Source organism: Macrobrachium nipponense, chromosome 9 (genome assembly GCF_015104395.2).
Source record: "Macrobrachium nipponense isolate FS-2020 chromosome 9, ASM1510439v2, whole genome shotgun sequence".
In the NCBI taxonomy this organism is placed as follows: domain Eukaryota; kingdom Metazoa; phylum Arthropoda; class Malacostraca; order Decapoda; family Palaemonidae; genus Macrobrachium; species Macrobrachium nipponense.
Genome location: NC_061110.1, coordinates 63987667 through 64010166, shown reverse-complemented (window position 1 = coordinate 64010166; position 22500 = coordinate 63987667). Strand labels below are relative to the sequence as shown.

The 22500-nt window shown below is 38.4% G+C and overlaps 1 protein-coding gene across 12 annotated transcripts in view; it reads right to left on the bottom strand.

Moving 5' to 3' along the window:
• The window catches only part of LOC135217998 (DIS3-like exonuclease 2), a 445369-nt gene that overhangs the window by 148223 nt on the left and 274646 nt on the right, over positions 1-22500 (bottom strand). Inside the window, exon 1 of one of the 12 annotated variants that reach the window (XM_064254142.1) lies at positions 3694-3738. The exons of the other annotated variants lie outside the window; for them this stretch is intronic. The gene's annotated coding sequence lies outside the window, so the exon portion shown is untranslated. Of the gene's footprint in view, positions 1-3693; positions 3739-22500 lie in introns of those variants that run through there. 12 annotated transcript variants of the gene reach the window in all.

Below are 22500 nucleotides of genomic sequence, written 5' to 3'. Positions count from 1 at the left end.
TAAAACCAAATGAGGTTACATAAGACAACATTCTACCATCACACACAGAACCAAATGATGTTACAAGAGATAACATTCTACCACCATCCACAAAAACAAACGATGTTACACGAAATAACATTCTACCATCCACAAACAAACCCATGGGACCTACGACTACGAGTAGATTCGCTGCTATCGAGTTTAGAGGTAGACTCTATAAAAGGCCGCATGAAACCATCTTTCATCAGCAATTATGCAAATCTCCGTCATGAGGACTTTAGGTCTGACCGTAACGAAGAAGAAGAAGACAAAAAAACTACATAATGCATGATGTACGACGGACTTGGGAATATAAAAACGGAGTCTGAGCGAGAACCTCTGGTCCAGCTGTTCATCAGCTGGGATTTATGACGGCGTGTCATCATACCTAGTCATGTATTAGGAACTTTCCCGCAGTATCAGAAACTGGGTTGCGGTAACGGTTCCAATGCCTGCAAGATATTGCCCATTGCGGTGAATAAACGGCGACCCTCAATAACACAGACATTGCTTTAGGGAATGTTATCACCTTACTTCCAGTGCAATATATAAAAGAAAAGGATAGTCTACAACCAATTGTCTCTCAAAGAAAACGGGCCAAAGTCAACAAATGTGAATTCGCTGGGCATCAATATCCCTTCAGAATAAAATGATCATTCAGAAATAATAGTGACCAATAATTCATTTCTTTCGGTACTGAGGAGGAATGAGCATACAGCAGATACTGAATGACACCGGAAATGAAAATAACAAGCAAAATTTCTTGTAGGTATATGTGAAGAAACAATGATGCAAAGAAGCAAATTGACGTCAACAGCTACACACCCGAAGCAAAAGAAAACGTAGTGAAGAGGAGCAGGCGAATGAGAAGAAACAAATGGCTCTCGCCGCCACTACATCACGTCCTGCTCCCAAACACAATAACAAGCCTCAGTGCAATCGCCATCCCCAATCGCATCCCACTGTTTGGGCCACATCATAAACAACAAGAGAGATGATGAATAAAAAGGCAACGCCCACGGTAAAGTTCAAAGACGAACTGAGCTGCCTGTGAAAATCTGAACGAAATGTAAACAAGAAGCCCAGTCATCTCTCTGGGGTAGACCCGCGTCATTTCTACCATAAAAAATTTCTCGGATCATTTTAGCCACTAATCAGACTGCGAAAGGAGACTTTTTTTTTTTTTTTTTTTTTTTTTTTTTTCGACTATATGATATTCTTCCACATTAAAAATTCTGCAAGACACGCCTCTTGTGTAACAAATATCAATTTACAATAACAAAAGCAACTAAACCATATTTCTTTTCTTTTTCTTCTCCATCAGTCTAGATCTCAAACACAAACGGAAAGACTAGCCTTGATAATGTCTCCTTCATGTGTAGATATGAAATCATAAATAGCTAAGGGCAAATTGTGCGTTCGGTTGGCATGAAGAGCCAATAGCTTTAAGCGAGAGCATATGAACGAGATAAAGTGTTATATTTCAACGTAGGTCTCCTTCATTCCAACCATTATCGCTACATTAAGGATTCGGTTGTTTAATTCGCCTTAAAATGATCCGGCGCGGTTCATTATTTGGCAAAGGGGTTTTTACGACCGTATGACCTGGCTGTCATCAACCACAGTTAATGGCGGTGGGCCTCACCTTTGACTAAGAAAGTCCACCTGCAAGGCAGCAGTTTCTATAGTTATTGGCAGTGGGTCTGTCCTATTACTAAAAAAATCCACCTGCAAGGCAGCAGTTACCATAATCATTGGCAGTGGGACTGTTCTTTTACTAAAAAGTCCACCTGAAAGGCAGCAGTTTCTAAAGTTATTGGTAGTGTGTTTGTCCTTTTACTAAAATGTCCACTAGCAAGACAGCAGTTTCCACAGTTGTTGGCGGTGGGCCTAGCCTTTTACCAAAAAGTAAGCTTGCAAGGCAGCAGTTTCCACAGTTCTTGGTGGTGGGCCTAGCCTTTAAAAAGTAAGACTGCAAGGCAACAGTTTCTACAGTTATCGGCGATGGGCCTAGCCTTTTGCTAAAAAGTATGACTGTAAGGCAGCAGTTTCCAGTTATTCGCCTTTTACGACACGCAAGACCTACGAAGGTAGTATTCTTACAGCCCTACCGCAGGGCATACACTTTAACCTTGGTAACAGGTTCTAAAACTGACATAAATGTCTGAATACACATTGGCTTTCAATAAGTTAATGCCGCCTCTCACCTACAAATCTCTGTCACGCTCAGGTATTCGTTGTTAGAATCGGCATCAACCTTTCAATATATTTCTGGATTTCACCCATATCAAGTGAAATTATATTTTGCTGTGCTTGTGTGCTCTGTCTCTGTCTTGACCAAGTTGATACACTGGAACTGAGTGTCACACTCCACTCATATTGCTTTGTTAAAAACATGCACCATCATCGAGCAAAAGTTCTGATGAGCTTGAATCAAATCCGCTCTGAACTAACGACGTATTTAGTGCTTGTCAACAGCTTTTGGGGCTGAAATCTGTTCAGTTCACATTTTGGTGAGCAGGATGAAGCCATTTTTGAGAAATAAACAGAATTTCAAGCACCTGGAGCCAAAAGTTTCCGAAAACGTTAAAAGTTAAACACTCGGGAATAATGATAAAAGAAATAAACGATGTTTGTTTATAATGAAAGAAACCCGATAATGAGTAGTACATTTGTGTTATGAGCTTTTGTTATTTACTCCACAAATAACTACTCACAACATTTCATAGGGTAATAATAACGTTTCAATCATCTTATATTCATAACACTGTATGTCATTAATTCACTGGGCTCACTCGACAGTGGGTTTGATATTCAAGGTTAATGCCTTTGAGTTAAGACTTATTTTCCAATCATTGTTGACCATTTAACTGAAATTATGGAAAGTTTATGAAAGAGGATTCTCACAAACATGCAAACGAACAATAAATGCTTAAAAAAAAGTACAATGAAAAGCAATATTGCTCTATAAGAAGGTCATTTCGGTATAGGTCGGCTTAGCGAATACTAACTAATTCCCTTTCGAATATGCTAAATCAACTACGATAAAAAGTATACAGGGGTCATTCATCAGCAGGGAGTTTCTTCATCCTGGACAAGCTACTTGCTGATGTGTGTGTGTGTGTGTATTTCATCACGTCTCCAATTAGCTATCTTGCGAAATAATCGATTTGAAAGATCCGTCCCATTACTGTATGCTCTTATTATTATGTACACAAAGCGCTCAGTATCGGCAGCAGAGAAAACGCTAAATAGCAAGATTCCGTCGTGTTAAAAGTTCCGAGTAGGAGGGAGTAGAAAGATGCTACTGCTATTTCGATTGTCCTTAGGAAAAGAGGCAGGGAGGGGTTGGGGATGATAAATGGGAGGGCGAGAGATGGACGTATATAGACGAAGGAGCCAGCTGAGGCAGGGGCAAGGTGAGATGGGTGGAGGGAAGGTACGGCATCAGAGATAAGTAGAGGCTGGCGGTATCAAACTTGCATTCTTAATGAGCATTAGAACCTCACCGAGGAGTACCTGCTAAATCTGAGGTCGTAGACAAATAGTAAATATAGTAAACGGCGACAGCAAGTAACTATGGAAAAGTAATGCTCCGCATAAGCATATAAATAAAGCACAAAACTCAGAGTAGATGTTTTTTCACAATACTCATAAGGGCAAGCCACTTACCTCTCTCGATCGCTATGGCGTCTATTCTTCAACTGAGAGTGCAATTCTTACCTGAAAAATATATATACGTATATGTTAGCAAAATAGCTTGTCACAAGTAATCATTAGTTACTATCATGTAAGTGTCATTACATAATAATGGTTTTTAATAAATTGCATAATTCACTATCATCGCACTATAAACCATGATTCAGGGGATCTATTTTTACAAGGCACATAAGGAAATAAATTGATAATGTAGCAAACGCGGTGTAATGTCAAGTATTTTGTGAAATTCAAACTGTCTCTCCTCTATATAGTAAACATTTAAGAGGAGCGAATGAAACCGGCCAAAGTCACTCGTGTATCATTTGATGTAAATCAAACGCCCGGGTCCGAACCCTGGCCTGGGCAGTTGCACTTTTATTTATAATTCCCTTTGGGTGTAGGCTAGTCCGAAGGTTTCGTGAATTCGATATTAAACGATATTTGTGGTTTAATATAGTAAAATTCGTACATGAATAAGTGACAAACATATCCTTCTTTATATATTTAATATATATATTATGCATATTTATATGCATATATATATATATATATATATATATATATATATATATATATATATATATATATATATATTATGGGAATAATGAATACATGAGAACAGATATAAAGGAAAGATACACATACACACACACACACACAACACACACACATATATATATTATAATATATATATTATAATATATATATATAGATATATATATATATATATATATTAATATATAGAATATATATATATATATCATTCGAGCTACAAATGTCCTTTAATATCTAATTGGCTCTACCTCGGAATTGATATATTTTCATATATGTACCGAAGGGGAATTTTTAGTTGATAACAATTTCGTCCCCTCATGGGATCGAACCACCGTCCAGTGGACAGGAACGAAATCAGGACGGCCTAGTGACGTTATCAAGTCGGCCAACACTAGGCCGTCCTGATTTCGTTCCCGTCCACTGCATGGACGGTGGTCGATCCAGAGGGGGACGAAAAGTTATTATCAACTAAAAATTCCCCTTCGGTACATATATGAAAAATATATCAATTCCGAGGGTAGACCAATTAGATATTAAAGGACATTTGTAGCTCGAATGATATATATATATATATATATATATATATATATATATATATATATATATATATATATATATATGAATATTTATCACATCACCGTGATGTGATAAATATTCATAACAAGGCTGCGTGGGTCAAACGCTCGAATCGGCTAGCATAGTGGAGGGGGTTCCATATCGATTCTAATTACAAATACAACGAGATCGGCGTTGATTTGAAATGGTCAGAATCGATATAAACCTTTTAGCCTCTCTTGATAGCCGTTTCGGCAGCGTCACTGTCCGATCCTGATTTCGTTCCCCGTCCAACTGGACGGTGGTTCGATCCCATGGGGGTACGAAATTATTATCGACTAAAAAATTCCCCCTTGGTACATATATGAAAATATATCAATTCCGAGGTAGAGCGAATTAGATATTAAAGGACATTTGTAGCTCGAATGATATATATATATATATATATATATATATATATATATATATGCATACACACACATATAAATATTATATTTTTTTTATTGCTTTTATGTTGACCGATGGTTGATAGACGGATTGAATGAGCAATGACATTCTTTGAAACGATGGATATCATCATTTTGACTCCCATGGAAACAAGCGTGGTCTTAAGATGGTAGATTTAGCGTTAGCTCTCGCGGAGACAAAGGTTGCTGCCTATAAGCAAGACAGGCCGCGGTCGTGTCGGTGCATGAGTGGAAGCAAGGATCTAGTTTTGGGTAGATCTTATGGGCGTGATAATGAGTTGTATATCTCGTCACACATCTGTTCCAGTGCAATGAACTTGTGACGAATCAGTGACGTCATATTAAGGGGAGTGTCTTTAAGAAAGTTTGTGTTTGTGTACGTGGGAGATGTTCTCCTACATAATGGGAAGGTAAGATAACTAAGTCGGAGAAGCGCCCAAATGGGAGAGCCGGACTTGTTTTGGGGATAGCAATATACAACTGGATTTTGTTTGTGTTAGTGCTCACAGCTGAAATGGGTAAGCGTACTTTTAAGACCTGAGTGTAGCTTTGTCTTTTTGTATTTTAGGCCTTTATTTCAGAAATGTCCTTTTCCATATGACTTTTTGATTTATGTCATTTTAGTTTATTTGCAATTCATTTATGTGGGGTTTCTTTTCCTTTCTTTTTTCTAACAGACGTTTCTAGTAATGAGAACTTATCTGATAGTTCCATGGTAATGGTGAGGGGAGACTATGACTTTTTTCGATTATCTGTCTTATGGCTGATGACTAATTATTGTAGAGAAAGAGGTGGACGGGTTCGGTCCGATCCCCAGGGTTATTTGGGTTCTCTGTTGGAATAACAGTGGTGTATTATTTGGATTTTGAATTTTAAATGATTTAGTTAAACATTTGTTTCTTTGAGAATTTGATATATTTAGTTAATCCTTTTGTTCTTGAATAAATTCATTTTTATAGTTTACGAGAGTGATTCAGCTACCTTAGGTAATTGATATATGTGTGTGTGTGTGTGTGTGTGTGTGTGTGAGAGAGAGAGAGAGAGAGAGAGAGAGAGAGAGAGAGTACTGCTCTAAAGCCATGGCTACCAACATACCTCGAAGAGGTAAGTTTTACAGCCCTCATCCTCTCTGAGGAGAGTATTAACAAATTTGGTGGCAGTGCCTCGCTTTGGTTCATGTTACCAAAAATATGGTCCTGAAAGTCAATGTCCCTTTGGGCCCATTAACACACACACACACACACACACGCACACACACACGCACACACACACACACACACACATATATATATATATATGTATATATATATATATATATATATATATATGTATATATATATATATATATATATATATATATATATATATATATATATATATACAGTGCATATAGGTTAAAAAAAAAGGTGACAACCACTGTGCCTTTGTCAGCCAAAAGTGTGAATCAGGACCTGCAGTTAGTCGATTGTTACGTGTCGCATCCAGAACACATGAGGACTTGGGTCTTGTAGTTTCACCCAGAGATATTTGATGAGCATGAGATGGCTAATGCTTCCTTGGGACACTTCCTTTACAAGGCAAATTACTTTTCAGTGGAAATCTAGCTGTCTATGTATATGTCTCCCTGAGCGTGAATGAAAATGGAGGATCATGCGGAAAAGTGTTTAAAAATAGTTTGATTTTAGAAATATGTGATTTTCGAAGAAAAATGTTCTCATATTAGTGTCGGAAAATAGAATGGCTGTCAACGTTTGTTAAATAACATGTCAGGGGAGAGTAGGCCGAAGGGAAGATTACTTAAGGGATGCCATGATTGCGAGATGAGTGAATGGAGACATCTGATCATTATTTAGTGGAAGTAAAAATGAAAATACTTGGAAGTTCTACACTGGCAGGAAAGTTGAAAATTGTGGCTATAAATGTGATTGAAATTCAAATTGATAAGAAAGTAGTGTGACGCCACATGATAAAATTCAGAATGGTCTAAGGTTAAAGTAAAAGTAGCCTTTGAGGAGCTTACAGTATTCACGGATGAGGTCAGACAGCTTGCATGTATTGCTTGCAAGTATAGGAGGATACTCAAGGGAATCAAAGCAGAGTACATAGTTCGCTGATGAAATTAGTTTTAGTGAAGTAAAAAACCTGTTTAAAGTGATCATTCAAAAGCAAAAACAAAGATGTCACAGACAGTGAGAGAGAAAAAGGGCAGCAAATGTGCAGATTTGGGGGCAGATTTCAGAAAAATTTTTAGTACGAGAGAAAAGTCGTACTTCGGGGAAGTGTAGTGAGAATTGTTACTGAGCCAACAGATCTTAGAAGAAAAGATGAAAATGGATAGACACCATTTGAACTGAATGGTTTCGTATCAGTGGAATGAGTATTTCGAAGCGCTGTAAAAGAGAGAAGAGAGGCAGATCCAGATGATGCAAAAGAGGAGAGATTTACCAAAATTTGATGACGCTTCTAGACGGGACTCGTGAATGTAAGGGGGCCGTTCAAAATATGGAGGCTGGAAAGGTACCAACAGTTGAAGGGATTGTAACTGGATGGCAGGTGCATTATAGTGAAAGTATGTTTAATTCACTGGACAGGACATGTTACTGGATGAGGAACATGTGGCAAAGGAATGGCTAAGACGATTTATGACTTCCCAACGTGCATTATACTCATTCAATATACTCAATCCTTATAAAACCCAGCCCTCTTTCTCGGATAATCATTCATCCCTTCAAAACTGTCTACTATTTCGGGGCAAGAAACCGACAATAGAACAAAAGTTCATATTGGTAAACTTTGTCGACAAAGCTTGTATTTAAAAATACGTTCACTAAATGCCGTTTGTGCTTGGAGGCAGCTCTCAAGACTAAAGCAGATCTTGATATCCGAAGAATCCCTTGCAAGGGCACGTATCTGGAGCCTCTTGCAACTCCGAGGTCAGTGATTCATTCTGCATCATTCATCTGTGTTGCGATGTCACATAAAGAAGATAATAATAACAATGAATAATAACAACTGCTATTATAAACAGATTTCAGTGACATAACACAAAAGAACCCGGTCACTTCATCATACTCTTGCAAGTGTTTCTGGCAACTGAAAACTAAGAATTAATGTTAGAAAGTGCACTGGATCTTTGTAAGTAAACGGAAGATTAACTGAAGCAAAGAGAAAAACAAAATATCAGATACCTTCGACCTCATGGTAAAGCACCAGCAGGGCACAAAACGCAAGTGATGAGAATAAATAAACGGTTATGAATTCAAAAGCAAGTAAGGTATTATTCAATCGGCCTTTTACGTCACTCACAACAAGCCGACACAACTCCAATACACGTAGCACGAGCACCGAATGTTTTCATTCATGTCGTGTCAACGGCGGGACCTTTACGATGGATGAATATGCTATTACCTCGTGGGGATCTGGGTTGCGCCCGGTTCGCTATTTTCAGCAGGTAAAACATTTCTGCAGGAAGCTCTACAACCGAGCTTCATGCAAAATGCGATCCAGTCATAAACCAGACTGCGAAGGCATTGCTTTCCTGGAGGAAGAGACAAAGTTATTCCTGCGTGAGCTAAAAGGCTGTGTGATCTTTTTTCCAAGTCAGTCAGATACCCAGGGTCATAGGGGAAGGGGCCCATAATACTGTAAGGATGACCATAACTATGTAATGAATGAACTCCCGCATGGGGAGAGCCTAATAAAAAGTTTCCAGGCTAAGTGGACCATAGCTACACCCACAAATCAAAGTTGTTGAATGGGAACACAAGCCCGAAGGCGTTTCGTCGGTATGTTCAGATTCACAAAAGATAACATCAAACCGAGTAGCTACCATTCTGACTGAACCAAAGATGCCATTCAGCTAATGTCCCTTATCGCATACAATACTGTAAATTTAAAGGAGCAAAATTTAGCATGCCCTGATGGCCTTTAACCTCCTAATAGACTATTTTCTAGAAAAAAAAAATTACGATGAAGTGTAGTTCCCAGGTATGTAGAATAATCAGTTCTGGAGCTTAAAACAAACTGAGAAGATTGGTGAGGCACTAAAATAAAATTAGACGCGTTAATCACAACACTGATATTAGCTGAGCAGAAACACTTCAGCAGAGATACTGTTATTCTCTTTCAGAAAAGGTCGAGAAATAATATCGGTTACAATGACCATTCCAATTCCGCTTTTAACCAACTACTGGTTGACAGTGAGAACCAAGAAGGTTCTCCAATCATTCCAGTAGTTTTCTGTTTTACTTTACGTCAGATGATTTCAATTTTTCATCCACATTCTCATTTACTTAAAATCCTTTTCCAGTGTTTATTACATTTGCTGATTCCACCAATAGTTTCATTTTTGCGAAAATAAAGAAGATATCCGCTGTCATATTCTTTTATCACTATTATAGCCGGCTTAGCTACCAGCACAAGAAACGACAGCAACAATGACAGTATTGGAAGTAGAAGTAGTAGGTACATTATCTCAAGTTCAGCCTCAATATGTCACTAAGGGAGCAATATAATACATAATTTACAAATGGGCAACATGGAGGGATTGACAAGTCTTACGTCTTAGGACCTCACAATATGTACCCACTGCGGCTGTGGTTATGAGAAGATAATATCCATTTAACCATTTTTCGCTCTTCCTCTGGAAATACTGGCGCTAGAAGAGGCAGTGAGTGGTTCCCGCGACTTCGGAAGCATGCAGGTAGTATCTTCAGTAATCGCAGTCATATTGCCATAACATGCACAAACAGTCTATTAAAACGCAGACGAATTGTGTCATTATTGCCCAATCATCTGAATGAATCATGTGTCTTTCAGTAGCGCAGTGCATCAAAATCGATGCTAGAATTGCTTCTTATCGTATATCTAATCGCAATCTCATATCAGTGAAGTAGAAACAATTCTCATCGTGCGCGCGCTGTGAGTGTGTGTGTGTGTGTGTGTGTGTGTGCGTGAGTCTGTATCACAGAGAATAAAAGGCCTTAAATCAAACTGAAGGAGGTCTTACAAAAAATGTGTAATTAACAGAACATTGCAGTTAAAAGTGGATACGTTATCCATTAAAATTTTGTATTACTAAGAAAAGCGTTGACTTCTAATATTTAATTTTTTGAAAGAAAACTTCTCCATATCCTTTATGCAGCCCATATTTAACATTTAAAAAGGTCTTCAGTAATCTAAACCGGTTGTCCACCGCAGGAACCTACGAATACGTCACTAAAACTTGCATTCTGACTGAAAATGTTGAACCGTAACTAGATATTCTAGGATGAAAACAAGGAATTTCTCTTTGTATGATTATATTAATATTTCACACTACCTTCTTGGTTCCTCAACACAGTGAGTGACTACCGGTTCATCAATACAGAAGCTAAAATATCCACGTTGTCAGCTGCTTGTTTTCTAAAGCTCTTAGAAGATATTATCTACTTGTAAATCCTTTTTGTAAATGGGATTTTATGAAAAACAAACTTCACGATATTGTTAAATGTGTATCGTTGAGAGAGAGAGAGAGAGGAGAGAGAGAGAGAGAGAGAGAGAATAAAAAAGGATAAAAGCCAATAATACCAAAATGGTAAAACCTCCTTGCGCCATGGTATTTCAGCCCCTCACGATTAATAAACAACAATCGTGATTGTCGTCAGAGGCCATCCATACCCTTTGCAAACTGCATCCTCGTCCAACCCCAATTTTCCGTTGGGTACCCGAACCTCTTATGGTCATCAGAAATCTTAAGAAGAGAGCTTGGGGTGTGGGGAAACAAAAAACAAAAGAAGATAATTACTTCGAGCAAAAATAGAGACATGAGGCCCTTTTTCTTTTTCAGCTCTTATCAAGCGCCTCCATTTATAGATGACATCCGTATCGAAAATATGTTGCGGCAGCGGTAATTTTATATTTGGCGTCCATGAAACCACCCTTCGAGCTCTTTCGAGGCGCGGTTATGGTTGACGTAAATTCATGGCACCATATTTCTGTTCGTGCGCAGAGTTAAATTTTTTTTTTTTAAGTAAATAAAGGATGAAGGAGAAAATCGCCTGTTACAAAACTTTCTAAATCTCTTCATAATTTGATTGGTAAATGGAGCCAATGGAGAATGGGAAACATATGTGTTCCCGAAAGCTCCCTGAAAAACGTGCCCAACTGCAGTCTTCAGCCTGAACTTATTCTTATTTATCTTCCAGTGCATCACCAAGTTGCATTATTAGAGCGCAGGCGCAGCGCCTGATAAGGGCCAATTACGTCTCGTTACATTATGTTTTTTACGAGGATGAAACTACGCGGTCTCCTCTCACCACTCATTCCAAATTGCTTCCTCGTTCTAATATGGTAAAGACAGACGCGAGTGTACCTAAGACAATTCATTTTAATCTGTGTATCCCAAACCACTTTCCAATTCAGGCAGAATAAGACATGGAAAGAATACTACTGCTCCGGAATGACAGGCTATAAAAGCATTGGTTAGCACTACCAACAGCATTGTTTAAGGGGACCGCTCAGTGCAGACGCCATCTTAGTATGACTTTTCTGTACCCTCTACTCCTTGCAATACCGATGCATCTCCTCCTCCTCCTCCTCTACAAATACGCAGCAGATGACTGTATCCCTGTATAGAGTCACCTTCAATTTCTGCCTTCCTTATCTAACTTTTATCTGTGCTGACGCCCTCTCCATTTCAATTGCCCAGATTTTTCTTCAGATAAACAGACATTATGTGGGTTACACTGAGGAGAAACCTACTGTCCTCTCTCAACAATTTTCATCATTAAAAAGAATTGCCGAAATTTTCGGATAGAGTGGAATTAGAAGAAGAAACAAATGAGGAGAAATAGAAGAACCACAAACATCTCTGCTAGTCCGTGTGGTTGGAATACCAACCAGTGGAAATACGATGCCGTGCGCATAGGGTGATGCTAACCAAGAAGCCATAAGCCTAAGGTCCGTACGTAGATCTCGCGTTGTTAAGGAAGAAATGTAGGGGAGGACCATTCATGGGATGATGGCTCCGCCGATGATCTCCAGCACGTTTCTCTCTCTCACACTTCACAGTTCTCCCCTTTAATCTGTTTGGTCCCTCGCTGCCATATTAGTGCCTGGGGCCAGCGGCAAAGAGAAACGCCCAAAGGGAATTATAAACAATTTTGGGAATCTCTCTCTCTCTCTCTCCCTCTATGCCGGCTCATGGTTCGAAAACAAATACCACATCTATAAAAGTGAATTCCAAGTAATGACACCGATATACATGTAAAACGATTCAAGGGTTTACAGTTGTACTAATATCATTGTACAAAGGCAATAAAAGTAGGATGTTAAAGTTGGCAAACAAAAAAACAAATAAATAAATCTATTTAACACCCCTATTTAAACACAGCTAACACACTTCTTGTAAAGAACTTCATAATGCAGGCATTGTAGTCTTCCCCTTATAAAGTAGTCGCATCTATCTCACTCTCTAATGCACAAACACACACATACGAGGCACACACAGACAGATAAACATGTAATAGGTAGTTAGAGAGAGATTACTCCAATAGAGCTGGAGCTCCCTCTGGGGAGCCGCTTGATAGTTTATCTCTCCTTAACGGGAAAATATCACTTCAAAATTTAACCCTGAAAGGAGGACTAAACTGTCTGACCATTTCCTCACACATTTCAACATCCAGCATGCAACAGCAACAGGCTAAACTAGTGAAACTTATTTGTAATGGCAAGAGTAGTAAGGATTCTACCGCTGACAAAGGCTATCGGTCTAGTCTTTCGCGGTGGGCGTAGTAGACATCTGTGCGGCTCATCCCTCTCGCTGCTCATTCCGTACTGGGGACGACCAGGGCGCATCGCCACCGCATCTTCAAGTAACCACCAGTGACTCATATCCTGACCTTTAAATCTTAAAAGAGCGAAGTACAACGAGAGCATAAGCACACCGTTCCTGTATTCCAAGAATATCTGCACTGATTATAGTGCGAAATTCAGTTTTTTGTTTTAAGAGCGAAGAAACACAACAAATCGGGATTTTTAATCTACAATAAGGGACACTCATTCGATACGTTTCAACAACTTCATAAGAAAACGCTGTATTTTTTTAACAATTGCACGAGGTGATCTACATTTATCAAATCCACTTCAAGGGTCAATTTTTTAATCAAGTCTCAAATAGAGACAGAAACCGAATCTTTAAATTGAAACAGATTTCACACCAGGAAAAAAATTATTTTCATCTTCCGAGGTAAAGAGCAGAGAGACGCCAAATGATCTACAGCAAAAGCTTTACTAAGAACCAAAACTTTGTGGCTGAACATCGACTGTTAGACTATTTAAAGTAAAGAAGTCCAACTTCCAAGCCAATTTATTTATTGCAAGAGCAGCATTCAACAAGCAGGCTACCAAACTACCGCTTAAGAGTAGTCGTTACGAGAAAACGATCGTAAAAGTGGCAGTTGGATCGTAAAATATTAAATGAACCGCTGAACCACATCTCTTTTGCCTCTGTAATCTGATCGTTACCGTTTAACTCCCTAGGACTTGACCGGCACTACGTCACCTGGGATTATGAGAGAGAGAGAGAGAGAGAGAGAGAGAGAGAGAGAGAGAGCTAACCTAATGCTATATAATTGTTACTGGAAAAATAAAAAAACATAAGACAAAAGTAAGACCACTTCGAATCATCATGTATTCAAGCGCTTCCGCCAAAAACACAAAGAAAATTTATCAGTTGGTTAGAATTATCGTATAAAAAAGGCTCGTATGAATCTGGATAAGGGTTCCCGTGCCTTGAATTACCTTTGGAGACATCAAGATAATAAGGAAAGGCAATAAAACCCTGCTCCGAATAAATAGTGATTTCCATACGCAACCCAACCCTTAAGACTGGATAACCGAGTACGTTGCGTTGTGTTCGTATCAGAGAAATGAACACTGATTTATTTTCCTTGCAAAAGTTGTAATATGCGAAGCTCTCACAAAATGCGTATTGTCCAGCGTATCCAATTCATTTGTTTCCATGCTCAAGATCACAATAAACTTGTACTGTAATCATTCTTTCACTTGAAAATTTAAAATCCAATCAGTATTTCTACTATAATTTGGAAAATCAGTATTTTAATAACGCTATTCAGGTCCAAAAAGATTCCGAGCAATGATAATCAGTCACAATGATCTTATACATACTATATAAAACCAAGACCCTGCATGTCAGTTATACATATCCCAGAGAGCTCCACCCATGAAATTCTCTCTCTCGACTTGACATCAAATTCCAGTTGAACAGGGCGCTAATAGCCACGCAGTGGCCTCCACTACACATGACACTTCTACAGCGTCCTGTCTAAGAGATACCGAGCTGGACTGTCTTCATCATTAAATGGCTGGTAACTGTTATGGAAAAAGATCTCTGCGTTAGTCCAAGCACCCAGAATTGAATTCACCGTGTGGTGTGTCGAATTGTTTCCAAGATTCCCTGTGTCCTATCTACAGTACTTGCATATATTCTCAGCGTATTCGCTGCTCAACTGAAAAATGATAGATCTGAATTCTTCACCAACTGGGGCCCTAATCCCCTCAAAAAGGACTGCGAAAAGAGAAAGAAGGTCGAAGCAATGCCCAGAAATTTCTCATTCTCATGTAAGGGTAGTGAGGCTGCTGGCCCTGGGCGGGAAGTCAAAGTGACATAAAACTATCGTTGCGTATATATATATATATATATATATATATATATATATATATATATATATATATATATATACATATGCATATACATATATATGAATAACTTGATCACGAAGTATATAAACGTGATGCTATGTATAAATAAAGGTTTTTTTTGCCACGAAGGAAAAAATGAAAAAGCGAGATAGCCAAGTACTATCTCGCTGTTTCATTTTTTCCTTCGTGGCAAAAAACCTTTATTTATACATATATATGTGTGAGGTGTATATATATATAAATATGTTTGCTTTCCCCATACACTTTCTGGGAAGAGATTGGTAGTTTCAAGCACTTTTTCCGTGGGCACTATTACAGTCGTCTCCTGAATAAGCTGACACGTTACACATTCAAGTAGAAAGTTGGAGATGAATATGAAACTCTGATGGGTTAATTGTAAATTGTAAATCCCCTTATTAATTTAACTGAAATGGCATTTCCCTAAGAAAAATATACACGAGAAGCCTTACCGGTAAAGGAAGTCGACAATAATCCTGGGTAAAAATAATTGAAACATACTGTGTGTATGAGAACAATGGTCCAATATTTACAAAATGCGAGGTTGAACAGGCAGTCACAGGCTCTCTGCATGACATCTTAAACATACATTTAACATTGAGCCCCTAAACGATCTCTCTCATGTTGATTCTAATTCAGCCGGGAATAATAACTGTAAGATGAACGGAATGTATGGTTAATTCCCTTATTTCTTTTCATTTGATCATTTATATTTTAATTCGCGTTTCCACATGATGTGCAATACGCGTTAAATAAAATAACTGATTAACTAGCCGATAAAATACTGAGGACGTTTTATTTTTATAAGTATTGAAATGTGCTAAATTAAATCGGCGTTCAATTTTGACGTGTATTGCAAAGAAAAAATAAGGAGTAAAGAAGAAAAATCCAACCCTAGCTGGCGACAAGTGGCCCCGCAAGTCATTATCAAACGTATTTAAAAGCTAAATGAGAATTACACTGATGCTTTAGAAATAAAATTTCCCTGATAAAAATGCCAGCATCACAAACTTGAGTTTCAGACGATTGGTCTATGTGCACACAACCATTTTGTTTTGATAAAGAAAAAGAAAAACCACAAGTGTTATGAAGAAAAAACTAAATGCGAAAAAAAGCTTTATACTAGGCGGACTCATTTTTTGCACAGTAGCTTCCTTTCCGGACAAAAAAATGACGCAATGGAAAAGGCGTCAAGCATTTCAAGGGCGACATCATCATTAAAGCGAATGACAATACTCTTCCTTTTGTCGATTCAAATGAACAAATCAGACCCGCAAAGGCTTCAGTATAATTGAGATTGGATTCAATTCTTTTGGTGTACAACTATGTACATCTCAATACCAAAAAAAGACCTTTTCTGAATAAATTACATTTCTTTAAACACCAATACATGTGGGCAAAGCCTCAGGTAAGCGAGATGCACGGTGGGGGCTGGAGGACCTATACGTTAGCAGAGAAGAAAAACACGGTGAGGTCAAAATTCAGTGAAATATGACTCGGAACTAACTGGTGAAATTAGCACTTGTGGGCTTCAGTTCTTCCTACAGTAGACCAGATAGTCAGATGCGTTGCTTAAGATAACTTCAACATAATTTCTTTATTGGTATCATAAAATGAAGAAACCGACATACACGCTCCAATATTTATATTCAAGATACATCCATTTCCATACACTCCTTTTCAATAATGCACACAAACATGCACACACATTTATATTATGTATAATATATCTATATATATAATATATATATAGATAATTATAATATATTATTTATGGTATATATGTGTGTGTGTATGTATATATATTATATATATATATACTAGATATATGTATATATATATATATATATATATATATATATATATATATATATATATCATTTATATATATATATATATATATATATATATATATATATATATATATATATATATATATATAGATAGATAGATAGATAGATAGATTTATAGATAGAGAGAGAGAGAGAGCGAGAGAGAGAGAGGAGAGAGAGGAGAGCTTCATTTTCAACTAAGCCCCCTGACTTATGTATGCATTTTCAGCGACATGGGACGAAAGTGCTGGAGAAATTTACTGATAGAATCAAGCAGCCATAACGTATCACTCTAAACTGCAAAGTGATCTCATTAATGAGCGGCACGTACGATGCCTCGCCACCCGTTCTGTCGGGAATTCATTCCGCGACATAGTTCGCCATATAACCCAGCGTATATGATACTGAGGACTGAAGGAGGAACGAGAACTGACCATCAGACAACGTCGTAAGGAATCTCGTCTGTACTCCATTATTTCAGACTACATATGGATATCAGTTACTTATTCAGATATACTATGGATGGAAGTGTGGGACTGTATCGATGAGAATGGATAGGCTTTTACAGAATGTGACAAAAATGAATGAGAAAATTTGCATTTTAAATAAGCGGACGACACATTGACGTCGAAGTCTGGAGAAATTCGCGGGAATGCTCCAGAAAAGACAGACAGTCCCCCGCATACTTTGCGGTATTCCTCCGTTAGGTTTAACTAAACAAAAAGTTCAAGTTCATACGGAGAGTGAATAAAAAAACTAACCCAAGAACCTTCCTACGGAGGCGACTTTAAACTCTACCGAGGATGTTTTTTCCTTGAGATAAAACGGGAAAAGATCTATGAAAACTGATCGTCTCAATATCAATGGATTTGACGAAGTGATCTAGTATTAAAGGTCGTCACTGAAATAAACAGAACGATACACGTTAAGTCGTCTTTGCTATGACGATAATGGACACACCTTTAACAATTTCTCCTCGCAAGAGGTTTTGGTTTTCCGTGAGTTTGTAAGTCGCCCCCAACCCCCATTTCGCTCTCTCTCTCTCTCTCTCTGTTTGTATGTAACATGAAGGGATATTAAAGATGACCGCCCCTCAAGGTCACATTCCACCTTTAGCAAATACAAAGTCTGCAATAACAATTCCGAAAGAAATGACCAGTGACATCCTCATATGAAAATGTCACCTTGTGCTCTTGCAGCAGAAAGGATTTTGCTTGTTAAAATAAACTATTTCTATTTAACTCCCTGTTATAGCGCCAAGAGCAATTTTTCTCAATATAGCAAGAAGTGTTCTTGCTAAGTGCTATAGACTGTAGTGAGAGAAAAGAAAGAAATGAGATCCGTTAATTCGTCCAAAAAGCTCGTGAGTACAATAGGCTGGGCTGTGACGATATCACGATCATTAAACAACGAAAATCTGACGCTCAAGTTTCATACCGTTGGATTCCGTGTAATCGCTGTTTATCTTCATAACCCATTATGGTAACTCGACGCTGGCTACTGATTAAATGGATTCACTTAAACCACAACTGAAAATTCATCCTTTCATCCGAAACAAGTAAAACGTATGACAGAGAAGGGAAGGGAAGAGAATATAACTGCCCGGCTCCGGTTTAGAACATCCCACAGGGAATATTTGAAATTCCTGAGTTTGGCTTTTCTCCCTTTTCGTCGTGCAACAGGGAAGGGTCACTTTCACGATATCTTTCTTTCTTTTTTTTTTTCCTATCCCATTCTAGATCCGCTTTCTTCTCATATGAAATCTTCGGGCTTCAGAATAGCTGTTCCCTTATCACTGATGAAAGGCCGACGAGAGATCGGCAGACTAGAGGAACTGGCACGAGTGGCATCTCAGTCTACTTATCTATCTGAACGGGATGCCAGCCAGATAATCCCGCCTGAAACACGCAACTCATTGCCCAATGTCACTTCATTTGAAATTAGGGAAAATAAGTCAACAATGAAAATATCCAAGATAATTGTGACGCCAAACCTCCGGGCATTGTTGGCGAGAGTCCGGATGTCCCATCGTGCAACAAAGCTCTTCATAGCCGGTAAAAAGCGCCGAAATGAGGTTGTCATTATTATGATGTCATCTGGGTGGAGAGTCCTCATCCCTTCAAGTAATGTTAGCCTACGTGCCCTGTAAACTCCCCAACCCGCCTCTACAATACCCTGGGTCACATGTCCTCAATCTAATGGCTTCATCCTCGGAGTCCTGCGCTCTCTGTCTCTATCCTGTTCTGAACTCCTGACATGGGAGGGTCTCTCTCTCTCTCTCTCTCTCTCTCTCGGTGGGACTGTTTTCTTATAAAGTCCATCTGTTTATATCTAATCATATGGAATAAATATGAAGTAAACAACATGCGCTCATGATTTTAGAAAGTCAGATCCAGGACAAGATAATTATAAATATGACAACAGTATTTAAAATATTTTTCAGCCTTAAATGCGATTTTGTAAAAAGAATGATAATCTAGGGTGGACGGTGCCTCGGAATTGACCAAAGTCATTCCGTAAGTGATCAACGGCAGACAGAAAAATGTCTTAGTAAATTGCTCTTGACGCAGAATATACACTAGCTAAATAAGTTCAGTTATTCACACTTGACGTCAAGAATATCAAACCATGTGTCGTTGTGTCGTAAATTATGTCATAACAAATATTTTGGTGGCTGATATTGTCCAAAAACAACAGTCATGATTAATGCCCTAGAAATATAAGTAGCAAATCCTATAGTCATCATATGCTCAATCAGTTCTTCTCTAACATTACAGTATTAGTAATGAATCAGACACACACACATACATAGTATGTATATATGTATATGCATGTATATAAATATATAGATACATACATACATATATACACGTAAGTATATACAAACGTAAATGAATATATATATATATATATATATATATATATATATATATATATATATATATACTTAAAACTTTCAATGCAATGGATATTCCCCTAAAAAAAGAGAATAAAAAAGGATAACCGTCCTATAACAGCCGGATGTAATTCAAGTGATTTCCAAGGTGAGTTATATTTTGAAGAGGAGAGAGAGAGAGAGAGAGAGAGAGAGAGAGAGAGAGAGAGAGAGAGAGAGAGAGCACGTAGGAAAACGCAGGAGGAAGGTGACTTATGATGCAACAGAAGTAAATAACTCATGATGGAGTAATAACATAATGACAGAGATGTTTATATTGCGAGCCATTAATAGCGCGCCTAAGATAATGAGGAAACGAGGTTCTTATGTCATGACGCCCCTGGTCGTCACGATTCTTTGACTCTTGCACCACCATTCGCTTCGATGTGGGACAAGCGAAGGAGTCAATAGATTTATATATCCCGGAAACCTTACGACAGGAAGTTCGCCGAGATGCAGTCAATTACATTCTAATAGAAATTTGAAAAAAAAAGAATTCAGTATATAGGTCAATTCTATTCATTTATGCTGCATCGAAGTCAAACGAACTTCCCAAATGAATGTTTCTTTTTGCATTTCCACTCGTTCTTATTCGATTCTTATGTTCAGCATACCTATCTAAGGAGATGTTGCAGGACATTCGTGTACTCTGCATCAAATCAGAATTTCGTCAAGAACATCACCATCCGCACCAGGGGCTTCAGAGTCAGAGATGTCCACAAAATGAGGGGTTGGGGATGAACAATGGAAGGAAGGGAAGTGACTTTGAAACGTTGAGATGAATTACTTGCATTAGAAACGTTGCACAAGAAGAAATGAAATGGAGAGAAAGGTGGAGCTACAAGAAAAAGTGAATAAGTTAGTACAAATAAAAGGAAGCTTATTGTTTTGGAGAGTTGCAAAGAACGATGCAGGACGATATGGAGAAGAGAGTTGATATTTCGGAAGTGTTAGGAAGGAGGAGGTGAAGACAGATGAAGAGCAATAGCCAAGGGAAGGGAAGGCTCTAAACATTCAAGAGAAGCAAGGTTCGCAGGACAGCGGTGAATAGCGCAGTATGACAAGCAGCAGCTCAGCGGCTGAAGTTAGGGAAGTTTTCTGCAAGTGGTTTCCTTCAGGGTTTAGAATTTAACGTATGAATGTGACGGTGTTAATGCATGTGTGAAATCTTTTCTAGATCATCTGCCCCATATTCTGTTAGTATTACATTATTACTGCGGTGGATTCTTCATCTTTGTTTTTTCGCGCGCTAGTCTAGGCCACCTTTGTTCAATGACATTCATCGTTCTCGTCTTATAATCTGCCTTTTCGAGATGGAAGGAATGTGAACGAGGGGAAACGCAAAAGCCAAGTGAAAATGGAGTATTGACATAGTATCTCAACAAGAAACTCAATACCTTCATAGAGATGGATGACGAGATGTCATACATCTCTATCTCAGTGCATCCTCAAATCTGACACTGATGAAAGAAGAAGAAGAAAATTTCGCTCACATTTCATAGTCTGTGAATGGTAAAACTGACAGTAATATAAGTCTACAGTGTGCCTTGGTAACAAACCCCAGGCACCTCCCAAGTGCTTGCTTTCCGTCTCTGACTGAGCAGCCATTCCTTGCACCGTCCTCCCACTTGGGTGAGGGAGGCCAACTGAGTCACCCTCTTCCTGTCCTGAATGTAGACCTCTCAACTAAGAATAGATCCTTTTGTCAGATTTCTCAGAGTTCAGAAATCTGGCTGAATGGTCTGATCATAGTCACTGAATGATAAACGCTTCCTTAACAATTAACATTTTAGGTTAAAACCGTAGGAACGGAATTAAACATAATAAAAACTAACGGGATATGTTACAAACAGCTTTTGTTTTATATAAAATATGATTGCATAAGCTGTCTTTAACACATGCTAACGAAGAAGTGTGGATATAAAACTTGCAATAATATTTATCTGACGTACAATTTGAGAGACGTACAATTTGAGAAAAAACAAGAACGAGGAAGTCAGCACAAGAAATGACGCAATTTCGACAAAAGTGATGAAACAAAGAACAATGAATTGTTCAGGCACAGATCCAAATCCCTCAGCAAAAATATTCAGCAAGGATTTTTTTTTCAGGACTGACGTATGTAATGATGAAAACGAGAAGATCTCGCTCCAAACAAATGACGACATTTGAACTCTATCAGTAACAAACAAGCGACGGTACATTTCATATTTTCCCAAGTAGCCCTGATCACAACGACTCCGTTTGTTTCTCGAATAATGCATATCTACATTTGGTTCATATTGATATGCGTGCTCTTTCAGTTCCTTAAAACAAGCAGACTGGTCACAAAAGACAACAACGGTCTGCATATATATACATATATATACAACGGTCTCCTGCTGTTAACGAATCCACTCAATCCTCACATCCACACCAAAGCTCAGGCGACAGCCGATAGAAAGAAATGGAAAAGAGGGAGAAATAGTCACGAACAGTAGCAGACATTTTACTGGAACAGATGATGAAGGTTTCGCTCACTCATGAAAATCTAACGATCCAAACCTTTATAATCTGTTTTAGTATAATTCCGTGTGAGACAAACTAGACATCGCACGCGCACCCAACTCATACACTCACACACACACACACACACATTACAAAAACAGTCGACGCACTATTGCAAAGTCACTCCCTTACATGAAAAGAGGATCAAGATTTTCCTGGAAAATCCCTC